Source organism: Macrotis lagotis, chromosome 1 (genome assembly GCF_037893015.1).
Source record: "Macrotis lagotis isolate mMagLag1 chromosome 1, bilby.v1.9.chrom.fasta, whole genome shotgun sequence".
Classification (NCBI taxonomy): Eukaryota; Metazoa; Chordata; class Mammalia; order Peramelemorphia; family Peramelidae; genus Macrotis; species Macrotis lagotis.
Window position 1 is genome coordinate 615,753,939 of NC_133658.1, and position 13,151 is coordinate 615,767,089.

At 35.7% G+C, this 13,151-nt stretch overlaps 1 pseudogene; it reads left to right on the forward strand.

The window, feature by feature from the left end:
- Positions 1 to 1,376: 1,376 nt before the first annotated feature.
- Positions 1,377 to 2,067, forward strand: LOC141521974 (RNA-binding protein 38 pseudogene; annotated as a pseudogene).
- The last annotated feature ends 11,084 nt before the right edge of the window (positions 2,068 to 13,151 follow it).

Sequence of the window (13,151 nt, forward strand, 5' to 3'; positions counted from 1 at the left end):
TAGTCTAGACTCCTTGATTGTAAACAATTTGCAGTAAGGAAAGTTTAGATGATTAAGTTCTAGACTCAGAATGAAAAATATGAGAATGTTAAAGGAATTATTTTTGAGAGATGGTTGTTGAAAGTAGGAAATAATGTACTTGACATAATACATTAATGAAAAGATTAAGGAATAGATTAATAATTAAGAATTAATTAAGATTCAGATAGAAGGGAGTGAAGATTTTGTTTTTGTTTTTGTTTTTTTGCAAAGAATAATTGATGGGTGCAGCTAGGTGGTGCAGTGAATAGAGCATCAGCCCCGGAGTCAGGAGGACATGAGTCCAAATCCAGCCTCACATACTTAATAATTGCCTAGTTGTGTGACCTTGGGCAAGTCACTTGAAGCCCATTGCCTTGCAAAAAACAAAAAAACAAAAAAAAGCAAAAAGAATAATTGATGAAGCAACTGGGAACCATTGGACACTGGTTTCAAATTTCCCCTTCTTTCCCTCATCTAGAATGTATAAAAATAGCCCATCCAAGGAGTGCTGGAGAAAGACTGATCTATTTGAGAACCATAGTGGTTGCAGGCATATGATAGCTTATTAGTTTTAGAAAGAATAAATCACAAAGCCATGACTAGGTCTCTCTCTCTCTCTCTCTCTCTCTCTCTCTCTCTCTCTCTCTCTCTCTCTCTCCCTTCTCTTTTGCTATATATCTCCTTTCCCCCTCCTCCCTCTCTATGACAAAAATACTGAGATAAACATTTCTAGCCTTGGCAGCAACCTTGAAAATTTAAAAGCTTGTGAGCTCCTGTATTGTGTCCTCAGTATTGCAAACCAAAACACCAGTAGGAGAACCCCAGCAATTACTGCAATAATTCCTAGAGGAGTTAAATATAATAAATGGAATGAGTTCAACCCCTCTCTTGGTTTGCATGGAACATTATCTGGAGGTAACTAGTAAAAGTGAAATACAAATTTAGCAATTCCACAAAACATTTCATGTTTTGATGTTTTTAGTATTTAATCATTTCTGTTCCTTCCTAAAGTCTTTGCTACTGGACTTTTCAGGCCCTCATGTTAACGATTTCATTAATAAATAATTGTCTTAAATTTTATCTACATTATAAATTGGGCATAATTCTGGTATTTGAAATTAGGGAGGAGTCCGCGGGCTGCGCGAGGTCCCTGGGTGCCGGGCTTCTCGCTCCTCCTCGCGGCGCCTGCTTCTCGCCTCCCGCATGCCCTGAACCCGGAGCCTAGGGCCGGACTTTGCTGCGTCTCGCGCGGGCCGGAGGGGCGCTCCGGGGCCACACTTTGCGGAGAGGGCCGGGAGGCGCGAGCGCGGCGTCCCCGGGGCCCGGGGCTGGATCCGGCCGCGGCCCCGGCGAGGATGCCCCTCCAGCAGGCGCCGTGCTCGCTGAGCGGCGGGCGGCCCGCGGCCGGCGCCATGCCCACCCTGCAGAAGGACACCACCTTCACCAAGATCTTCCTCGGGGGCCTCCCCTACCACACCACCGACTCCTCCCTGAGGAAGTACTTTGAGGGCTTCGGGGACATCGAGGACGCCGTGGTCATCACGGACCACCAAAAGGACAAGTCCCGGGGCTACGGCTTCGTCACAATGGCAGACCGGGCTGCAGCAGAGAGAGCTTGCAAAGACCCCAACCCCATCATAGATGGACGGAAAGCAAACGTGAATTTGGCCTACCTGGGAGCCAAGCCAAGGAGCATTCACGCTGGTTTTACAATTGGTGTTCAGCAGTTACACCCGGCTTTTATCCAAAGGTTTTATGGGCTCACCCCACACTATATTAACCCACAAGCGATTGTCCAGCCCAGTGTGGTGATTCCCACTCCTGTCCAGTCCATCGCGTCCCCCTACATAGACTACACTCCAGCGAGCCAGGCCTATACCCAGTATACCACAGCTGCCTTATGCCTCCTCTCCTGCCGCTAGTTTGGTGGGATACGGCTACACCGGTGCTGTGCAAGCTCCCCTCACCGCTGCCAACCCTGCAGCTGCAACCACCACCTTTGTGCAGTATCAGCCTCCCCAGCTGCAGCCTGACGGAATGCAATGAGGATGAGGAGACCCAAGGAAGGACAGTCTGACCTCTGGAGGAAAAAATAAGATGCGCAAACCAGTGATGCTACAGAACAAAACCAAAACACAAAAAACCCAGCAAAAAACAAAACAAAAAACAATTCACCATAAAATAGACAAAAAAGCCCCAACAAAACACCAGAAAAACTTATTAGGTGCATATGAATACCTAAGCTATTTATATAGTATTAAGGGTAGGCAAAAACCCTTTCAATTCTTTACTATGCTCATGAAAGAAGAGAGAATTCTGTTTTTTTGTGATTTTTTTTTTAATCAAGACAAGTAACATCTTGATGATGACCTATAAATGATGTAGAAATCTAACTGAAAAACTATTCAATTACTTGCACAATTTCATGGCCTGCTTCCAACTTCCAAAATCTCTCTTCCTTCGCATTACTCCTCTCTTGTCAACTTGCAAGCCTACTCTTTACCATGAGTTTCAAAGAGATACTCGTCCGACCAGCATAACAATCTTTTCTCCCCATCCCTTCCGCCCTTTCTGGTTGTACAAAAACTTTGTAATAATACTCAGATGCCTTACTGAAAAATAAAAAACTATTTTTGAATATTTATTGCGATTCTGATATCACATGAGCTGTGAATTGCAGACAGAAGGTTGGTAGTAAGTATCTGCCTCGTTTAATTCTCATTTACTAAATTATTGTATGTAGGTAAGTTTATAAGAAAATGACTGAATCGCTTCAACATGCAAAAGGGAATATTGTCCTTGGAGAAAGTGAAATATTCCTACAGTCAACAATGCACTGTAATATTTTCTTATTTTAATTGTTACACTGTTCAGATCTCAAAATTTAACTATATTTTTTAAATGGGAAAAAAATACTACTTGCTCCTCCCTATCACCCCAGGAATACAAAACATATTACATACTTTAGAAACTCTTTTGTAATTGCTGCAACCTATGGAGAGAAAAATGAAGACAGTATTTATGCAAAATAAAAGAAGTCTGTAGGATGGGAGCCAGAAGAACCAAGGGAAATGTTGTTTAAATCTATCTGAACAAAAGGAAAAAGGACATTTTTTTGCCTGTGGTACGATAGCTGTCTAAATAAAGAAAATAGTCAATATTAAAAAAAAGAAATTAGGGAGATCCTGAACATAAACTAAACTTAAGCATTAATTGATTAAGTTCTTAGATGTATCAAAGCAGGACTATAAAGAGTAAAGAACCTGGCAAAAGAAATATAACTTCTACCTGTAGAAGTCTGTTTTGGTCCTAAAAGAAGAATAAGAAAAAAAAAATCAAAAATGTGATATGCTCTCAAAGGCAGTATGATTTAGTCCCAGTAGTGTGCATTCATTACATTTCTGATCTTTTACAACTCTGGAATTCTTTTTCCCTACCACTATAAAGGGGGAAATGTTATAATACAAAATACAATAAAATAAAAGTAGAGATGCCATCCAAAGTAGGATGGAGAGAGTCTGTAGAGGAAAAGGCAAATTTTAATATTTTTCAAATTTTTCTTTGTATCAGTGCTAGCAATATCATTACCATCTTAGTACTAGAAGTTCTTTCATATGGTACAAATGATATTTGAACTCATGTTACCTGACTTTACACACTTTGCATTGTACATTTGAGATATGAAAGATACCACATTAACAATGGAAGTGCCTACATAAAAATAATCAAATATGAATTTATTTATGAAATAAGAACCTTGGACTTGCTGATTTCTGAGTTTCCACCTACCTCCATGATTCTTAAACAAATTATAAAGTAAAATGCTGTGGTTTTATCTGCTAAAGGTTCTCTACTTTGTTTTGATTGCTTTCTTTTTTATTACTCCTATTTGAAGTCACCATGTTTATGTGTAGGAAAAAAAAGACCAGATCTCTCTACTTTTCCTCATTTTTTATTTTCACAAAAAGTTAAGATTTAAATACAGCTTTGTATAATAACACTTAAAAGATTTAATATTATGACATAATATTCACTTGTTCTTTACCTGGAGGAAAAGTGTCAAAATAGAATACCATTGCTCTTAAGAGTTTCTATGCTTACTATAAAGTATAAGTAGACTACTTTATCAGATATAATAATCACTCCAAGAAATTTCTCTCAGAAATCCCCTGATAATGAAACTAAATTTTAATTTAAATGAACAAATTGTTTTCATCCTCTTTAGGATGATACATTTGCATTTCAATTGACATTTTAATTTTTAGTTTTCTCTGGTTAACTTTTACAACAAAATGTGCTTCTTAAGTGTGGCATCTTGTTTTCAAATATCCCTAACAAGGTCAGAGAGCATATTATGATGAAAGTGATTATTTGATTTTTTTCCATAGCAATAAAAGAAAATGGGCAATGGGAAAAGTCTTTTTTGGTATTTAATAGCTAAGCAGAGAACAATGAGAAAATAAGACTTTGCTATTCACATAATCCAGTCAACAAATAAAACACTAAGTACCAGCTATGAGTCAGATTGCATGCTAAGTGTTGAGGTTTGCAGACAAACCAAGGAGCACATATCCAGATATGAATAGCATCATAATACTATTATTATGAAATAAGAATCTTAGTAATTAGGGGTTATGACTACTAATGTTTAGTTAGTCATAACTTCTATATATGTCATAACTTTTCCTATAGTTTTCCAGTCATTTTTAGTCATGTGTGATTTCATGATTCCATTTTGAAGTTTTCTTGTGGCAATGACACTGGAGTGTTTTTTTTAATTCAAATTTATTACTTATTTTCATCCACCTGCATTTGCATAATTTTAAGTTACAAATTTCCTTCCACGCTCCCTTCCCACTCCCCTCTTTGCAGTGGCAGTCAGATTAACATTGTATTTACATATTTTGATAAACATGTTTACAGATAAGTAATTTTTGGTATGAGAAATTAGAATTATGGGAAAGAGATAAGTTTTATAAAATGTTCAATCAGATTATGAAGGGTTGTATTTTGTGTGTGTGTGTGTGTGTGTGTGTGTGTGTGTGTTTTGTTTTTTTGTTTTTTCTTCATCTAGATGGAGATAACACAGTTCAAAGCCAGTCTAATACAGTTGTCCTAACTTTCTGAACTGGAGAGGATTGCTTCCATCAAGGATGTTCATCTCACAATGTTGTTATTGATGTGAATATTGTTCTCTTGGTTCTACTCCCTTCATTCAAATCATATCCTGTAAGTCATTCCATGATTCTCTAGAGTCCAAACATTTATGGTTTCTTATATAACAATAGTATTCCATTGTATTCATGTACCATAACTTGTATAGCCATTCCCCAATTGATAGTTATCCCTTCAATTTCTAATTCTTTGCCACAATAAAAAGAATTTCTATGCATATTTTGGAAATGCAGGACTTTCCCCCTTTTTTATTATTTCTTCTGGATATAGATCTAGGATTGAAATTGCAGGGTCAAAGGGTATGAACAGCTTTATTGCCTTTTGGGCATAGTTCCATATTTCTCTCCAGAAAGCTTGGATCCTTTCACAACTCCACCAGCAATGCCTCCATGTTCCAATCCTCCCAAGCCTCCAATAACCTCTCCAACACTGATCATTTCCCCTTATTTCATCTTAGCCAATTTGATAGGTGTGAGATGATATTTCATTGTTGTTTTAATTTGCATTTCTCTAATCAGTAATGATTTGGAGCATTTATTCATATAATACTATATGGTTTTAATTTCTTAATTTGAAAACTGTTCCTATCCTTTGGTCATTTATCAATTGAGAAATGGCTTGTGAACTTATAAATTTGATGCAATTCTCCATATATTTTAGAAATGGGTCCTTTATCAGAACTCCTAGTTCCAGGTTCCTGCTTTCCTTATAATTTTGGCAGCATTGATTTTATTAGTGCAAAACATTTTTTATTTTAATATAGTCAAAGTCATTCATTTTGCAGTTTATAATGCACTCTAATTCTTGTTTGGTCATAAATTTATCCCCTTTCCATAGATCTGATAGAGTATTTCTTGATCTATTAAATTTTGTGGTGTTGCTCTTTATATCTAAATCTTGTAGACTCTGGAGTACTTTGCCATTTTCTTCTCTAGTTCATTTTATGGATAAGGAAATTGAAAAAGACAGGTCATCAATGATCTGCCCAGAATCACATAGCCAGTAAGAGTCTAAGGTTAGATTTGAATTCATGAAGATGAGTCTTCATGATTTGAAGGTCTGTGCTCTATCCACTTTGCCACTTTCTGTTAACTGTCCTAACAAGTTATGGCTAAATTCAATTTCATTCTAGGGTATCCAATTTTAGAAGATGCTTACAGATTATGTTCTCATGTAGTAAGTAGAAACAGTGGAACTTTGCACATAGGAAGCAACAATTTTCTGAAATACAAAGATACCAAATTTAATCAATATTTACACTCTAACCCAATTTACTTTTCATTCTTGACCCAACATACTTCATATTTTTCATTGACAACTCCTGGAGGGTGGAGGTCTCTGACCCTTAGGGTCTTTCCCTAGCATCTCAATTTCATTTCCCAGGAACTTGAATGCCAAGGCTGATCATATACAGGAAGGAACTGTAATTTGAAAATGTTTCTTAATGATTTTAAAACTTCTTGTTAAGGTTTTAGAAATGTCACTGGAGAGTGTATCCCTAGAGATATGCTTTTCACTACAGAGAGAGTAGTCACATTGATGTGTTCTGGGTTTGTAAAAGGTAGGAATTCAGGGTCAAATTTTCTTTGTACCTTTGATTATATGTGTCTGGTTTTTTCTAAAAGCTTTTCCACATTTTTTAAGAAAAATTGTCTTCAGGATTGACAATGTATAAACAACTTCCACAATTATCTCAATATCAAAATAAGACATTGAGTTAATCAAATATTTATTTGCTATGATTATCATTTTCTAAAGAACATGTGAATTTTCATAAAGAAAAGGGAAACCTATTCAGAATACTTGTTTGCTGATCTAATTTTGTTCAATTTATATTTTTAGATCACTTACTATTATATAGATAAAATAACTTGACCACTTTTGGCTTTGTAAGACAGAACTAATTGGTTCCTGGGATTTCAGGTGATATATTGTGCCCACAAAGCAAAAATTTGTATGCTTCAAAAGTAACCTGCTTTTTTTCCTTAGAAACAAAGGAAACTCTAGGGATACAAATCTCAGAAACTTCTAATAGTTAAATTCAAAGCAGCTGGCATTCCAGCACAATCTCATTTACACATCTTGTTGCTTGAAAGGGTAACTATATTTGCTGAAACCAATTTGGGCAAATGCTGGAAACATCTCCACTAGGCTTATTTCAACACACAACTCTCCCATTTTGTTGAGTTTCATTATAGAAGAACAACAGAAAAAATACATTATCAAATCATTGTGTTTTCTAAATTCTTAGGTTAAGTAAAACAAGAAATGTCCTTTGTGAAGACTACTAAAGACTGTTCATCTTTACCTTTTTTTCTTTTTCCTTTTCTTTTAGGCTTTTTTTTTTTTTTGCTAGGCAATTGGGTTTAGTGACTTGCCCAAGGCCACACAGCTAGGTAATTATTAAGTGTCTGAGGCCAGATTAGCCTGACTCTAGGGCCAGTGCTCTATTGATTGCGCCACCTAGCCACTCCTTAACCTTTTTTTTTTCTATGACAGTAATACTATTCTACATGGGACTTAGAATTCTAAGTCTTGAAGATGGAAACTTATTCCCTGAATTATCACTTCTGGGAAAAAAACAAATATATTAAAAAGATGAGGCTTAAAACTTTACATGTGTCATAAAAGTGTTAAATATTTTGCTTTTTGTGTTCAGTGCCCAAGAAAGTGATAGTGCTTACTCTGATTACTCAAAAATCAGTGACCAAAGACTATAAGAAAATGCTATCTCCAGATAAAAATAGGTTATACATCAGGAGAGAACTTTGGATTTAGGGGTAGAAGAGAGAGCAATGAATTCCCTGAATCACTTATTTGGGGGATCATAAATTAGTTGTATGACTGATTTTGTATTAGTTTACTCTACCTTTGCAAGCACTTAGTTTCCAACTGGAAAATGCTGTCACTTCTATTCATTGGTTAAATCACATTGGTGTTATCTTTTCCTTATTTCACCACTTTCTAAAGATGACATTATACTTAGCCATAATTTCCTTGATTTGGAAACTATCAATACATGAGATGAGTAATTTTTTTAATAAGAGCACAAGATTCCTACCATGACAGAGTTACAACTAGGAATCACTTCCTGAAAGAGGTCCCAAAAGGAAACCTGCCAGGAATATTATAGCTAAGTTTCAGAGCTCTCAAGGCAAGAAGAAAATATGGCAAGTAGTCAGAAAGAAGCAATTAATTTATAGTGGAGCCACAGTAAAGATAACAAAAGAGCAGCTTCTACATTGAATACTTATAGGACTTGGAATATGATGTTCTTGAAGGCAAAAGAGTTTGGATTAAAATGATACATTAATTACCCAACAAAACTTGAATATACTCTTTCAGAATAGAAGATGGATATTAAATGAAATAGGGTATTTTCAAAATTTCCTGATGAAACATCTAAATCTTAACAGAAAATTTGGTCTTCAAATAACATAACTCAAGTGAAGCATAAAAAGGTAAATAGGAAAGGCAAATCATACAGGATTTAATGCTTTTGAACTGTTTACATTCCTACATGGGAAGATAATAATGACAACTCATATGACCTTTCTCATTTATTAGGGCAGTTTGAAGGAGTATATCTATATAGGCAATATATTTTCTATATAGCTATTAAAACTAGAAAGGTTACAAAGAAAAACAGGCAGAATTGAATTTGAAGGAATAATATATTAAAAATGAGAGAGTAAATGGATAAGAAAGAATATAAAAGAAGTAAGAAAAAACATTTTCAGTGAAGTGGAAGTTGGTGGAAATGAGGGTCAATAAGTGAATGTTACTAATCAGAATTGATTCAGAGAAGAAGTAACATACACACTTAATTGGGTGTAGAAATATATCTTTCCCTAGAGGGAAGTAGGGGAATGAAGGGTCAGGGATAGGTGATAGAAGGGAGAAAACATTGTGGGACAGTGGAATCAGATGCAAAACACTTTCGAGGATAGAATGAATGAAAGGAGAGACAATAAAATAAATGGGAGTGGGGGCTGAGGAATAGGATGGAGTGAAATTCAATTAGCAATAGCATATGTGGGAAAAATATTGAACAAGTTTCTTGAATAAAGATGTCATTTCTCAAACATAGAATACTGGGTGAAATTTATTTTAAAAAAATGAGAACAATTCCTAAATTGATAAATGATCAAAATATATGAATAATTTTCAGATGAGATTATCAATGATATATATTTAAATCATTTTTTTAAATGTCCAAACTCGAGACTTCTGGTCAAGATGGCAGAGAGAAGACAAGGTTTGTGCTAAGGTCTTCTAGTTTCCCCTCAAAAATAACATGAAAAAAAAATCTCTTCACAGAAATTCGATCAACAAAACCCAGAAAGAGAAGCTAGGAGAACACCTACCAAAAGATCTATCTCAAGGGACCTTGGGTGAACAGGGAGCTGAGAGCAGAGAGTCAGTGGGGTCAAGGTGAAATCAGAGAATTGGTCTTAGCTGTGGAGGCTTTGGTGAAAGATGGGTCAGAGAACCAACTTTAGACATGGAATCTTTGACTGAGGGAGCAGAGGTCTGGTGAATCCCAGCTGGACTGGAGGGCAAGTTTCAGCAGAGTTGCAGAGCATGACTGGATATCAACCAGTTGGGCACAGAGACCCTGAACTCCATGCTCTTAGCCAAGCCCTCTCAAAGAACAAACACAATAAGAGCCCCCACTTGCCACCAGGATCAGCTGTGGGCTGCAGAGTTTCATCAACTGAAAGGGAGATTAACTACCTCAACCAGGGCCCAGCCCCCATTGTTTAAAGGCAATTCAGACCCTGCAGCCACCCCTCACTCCCTCCAGGCCTAGGGAGAGGCCCTCAAATACTCCAGAGATACCAACCAACACTGATTACTGGCCAGCCCACTTGGAGTTACTAAGCCAAGTGAACAAAAGCTCTAGGATTTTCAAAAGCAAACCTCTGAGAGGCAACCTCTCCTCCAACACAAGATCCTAGGAAAATGAAGAAATGGGGGCTCATTGAGAATCATTTTGAAGTCACAGATCCTAACCAAATGAGATCTAGAACTTCTGAGGAGAAAATGAATTGGTCTCCAGCCCAGAAAGGCTTCCTTGAAGAAATCAGGAAACAGTTTAAAAAACAATTGGAGGGGCGGCTAGGTGGCTTAGTGGATAAAGCACCGGCCCTGGAGTCAGGAGTACCTGGGTTCAAATCCGGTCTCAGACACTTAATAATTACCTAGCCCTGTGGCCTTGTGCAAGTCACTTAACCCCATTTGCCTTGCAAAAAAATCAATTGGAAAAAATGAGAAAAGAAACTCAAAAGAAAATTAACACCTTGCAAGAGAAAATTAATATCTCACAACAAGTAAACAAATCCATGGAAAATATAATTGAACAAATAAAAAGTGAGAAAAATCCTCTCATCTTCAATTGGACAAATGCAAAATGAAAATAATTCTCTCAAAACTATACTTGGATTAATGGAAAACTCCTTCAAAAATAGAATTGAACAATTGGAAAAGGAGTTGCAAAGGATAAATGAAGAAAATTCTTCTCTAAAAAAAATGGTATCTGTGGAAACTAATGACTTCATGAGACAAGAAGATTGAAAAAATAGAAGAAAAAGTAAAATACATCATCAGTAAAACCATTGATTTTGAGAATAGATTGAGAAGAGACAACCTAAGAATTATTGGTCTCCCCAAAAACATTGAAAAGTAAACAAAGGCTGGACAAAATATTACAGGATCTAGTGATGGAAAATTGCCCTGATAGCATGGAACCAGAGACCAAAATAGTTAATGAAACAATACATTGATCCCCTCTGGAAAGGGGTCCTAAAATTAAAACACAAAGGAATATTGTGGCCAAATTCCAGAACTATCAAATAAAAGAGAAAATCCTGCAATCAGCCAGAATGAAACAATTTAAATATCAAGGAGCCACAGTAATGATTACACAGGACCTAGCTGCATCAACATTAAAGGATCAAAAGGCCTGGAATGAGACATTCAGAAGAGCAAGGGAGCTTGCAATGAAGCTAAAAATCCACTATCCAGCAAAATAGCCTTTTCTAGGGGAAAAGATGGACATTTAATGAAATGGGAGACTCCTAATATTTCCTGATGAAAAGACCAGAGTTAATTAGGACATTTGGACATCAAACAGGAGACACATGAAAAGGTTAAAAAATGAGTAAAGAAATAAAGGACTGCTCTCCAATAAGATCAAACTGGCTAAATCCCTTCTTTGGAGAATAACTAATAACTAATAACTCTCAAGAATTGGATTGGACACCCTTGGTTTTTCTGTGACTCAGAGTTATTTAAAAATAATACCTCCTTAAAAGAGGGGGACAGAGAGGAGACAGGAGGATGGAGGAGATTGAATTGGGTAAATCTCATTGCATTAAGATGTACAAAGGACCTATTACAATAGAGGGGAAATTTTACTCTCATCAGATTTGTCTTAAAGTTCACATACATACATTCAGTTAAGTTAAGAAACTTATCTGACTTTTCAAGTATTAAAAGGGAAACAGGGGAGGGGAGGAAAAAGGGAACTAAAAGAAAGAAGGGAAGGAAGAAGGGGCAAAGGGAAAGTGGAAAGAAAGAGGAGGGGGATTGGATATAGGAGGGAAAACACTGAAGGTGATGGCAATCAGAAACAAAATACTGGGGAATATGGATAAATTGACAAAAAGGGGAAATATAAACAGAAGGAAGATAGCATGGAAAGCAATAAACAGTTAATAATTATAACTTTGAATGTGAATGGGATAAACTCTCCATTAAACATAAGCAAATAGCAGAGTGGATTAAAAACCAGAATCCTACAATATGTTGCTTACAATAAACTCATTTGAAACTGAGAGATATGTAGAGAATAAAGGTAAAATGTTGGAGGAAATTTTGCTTCAGCTGAAGTGAAATAAAAAACAGGGATATCAATCATTTACTCAGACAAACCAGTTGCAAAAATAGATATCATTAAAACAGGTAAGAAAGGGAAGTATATCCTCCTAAAAAGCACCATAGACAATAGAGTAATTTTGATACTAAATATGTATGCACCCAGTGTCGTAGTGTTCAAATTCTTAGAGGAGAAGCTGAAAGAACTACAGGAAGACATAGACAGCAAATCTCTACTAGTGGGTGGACCTCAACCTCCCTCTGTCAGATTTAGATAAATTTAATCATAAAATAAAAAAGAAGGAAGTTAAGAAAGTAAATAGATCATTAGAAAACCCAGATATGATAGAATTATGGAGGAAATTGAATGGGAATAGAAAGGAATATATGTACTTTTTTCCTGTAGTACATGGCACTTACACAAAAATTGACCATGTACTAGGGCATAAAAACCTCATAATCAATTGCAGGAAGGCAGAAATAGTGAATATATCTTTCTCAGATCACAATGCAATAAAAATCACATGCAATATTGGGTCAGGGAGATATAGAACCAAAATTATTTGAAAACTATAAAGCCTTATTTTGAAGGAGTGAATAAAACAACAAATTATGGAAAGAATGCTTACATGAGTAAATTAGAGAAAAAGGAAATCAATGAACTAAATAATAAAGTAAAAAAAAATAGGGAAGGAGCAAATTAAAAACTCCCAATTAATTACCAAATTAGAAATTCTAAAAAATTAAAGCAGAAATTAATAAAATTGAAAGCAAGAAAACTATTAAATAAATAAATAAAATCAAAAGTTGGTTTTATAAAAACAATAAAATTAATAAACCTCAGGTCAGTTTCATGAAAACAATTGCTAGTATCACAAATGAAAAAGGTGAACTCACCACCAATAAAGAGAAAAATAAAGTAATAATTTGGAAATTACTTTGTCCAATTTTATGCCAATAAAATTGGTAATGTAAGTGAAATGCATGAATATTTACAAAAATACATATTGCCGAGATTAAATGAAGAACAAATTAAATACCTAAATAACCCTATCTAAGAAATAGAAATTCAAGAA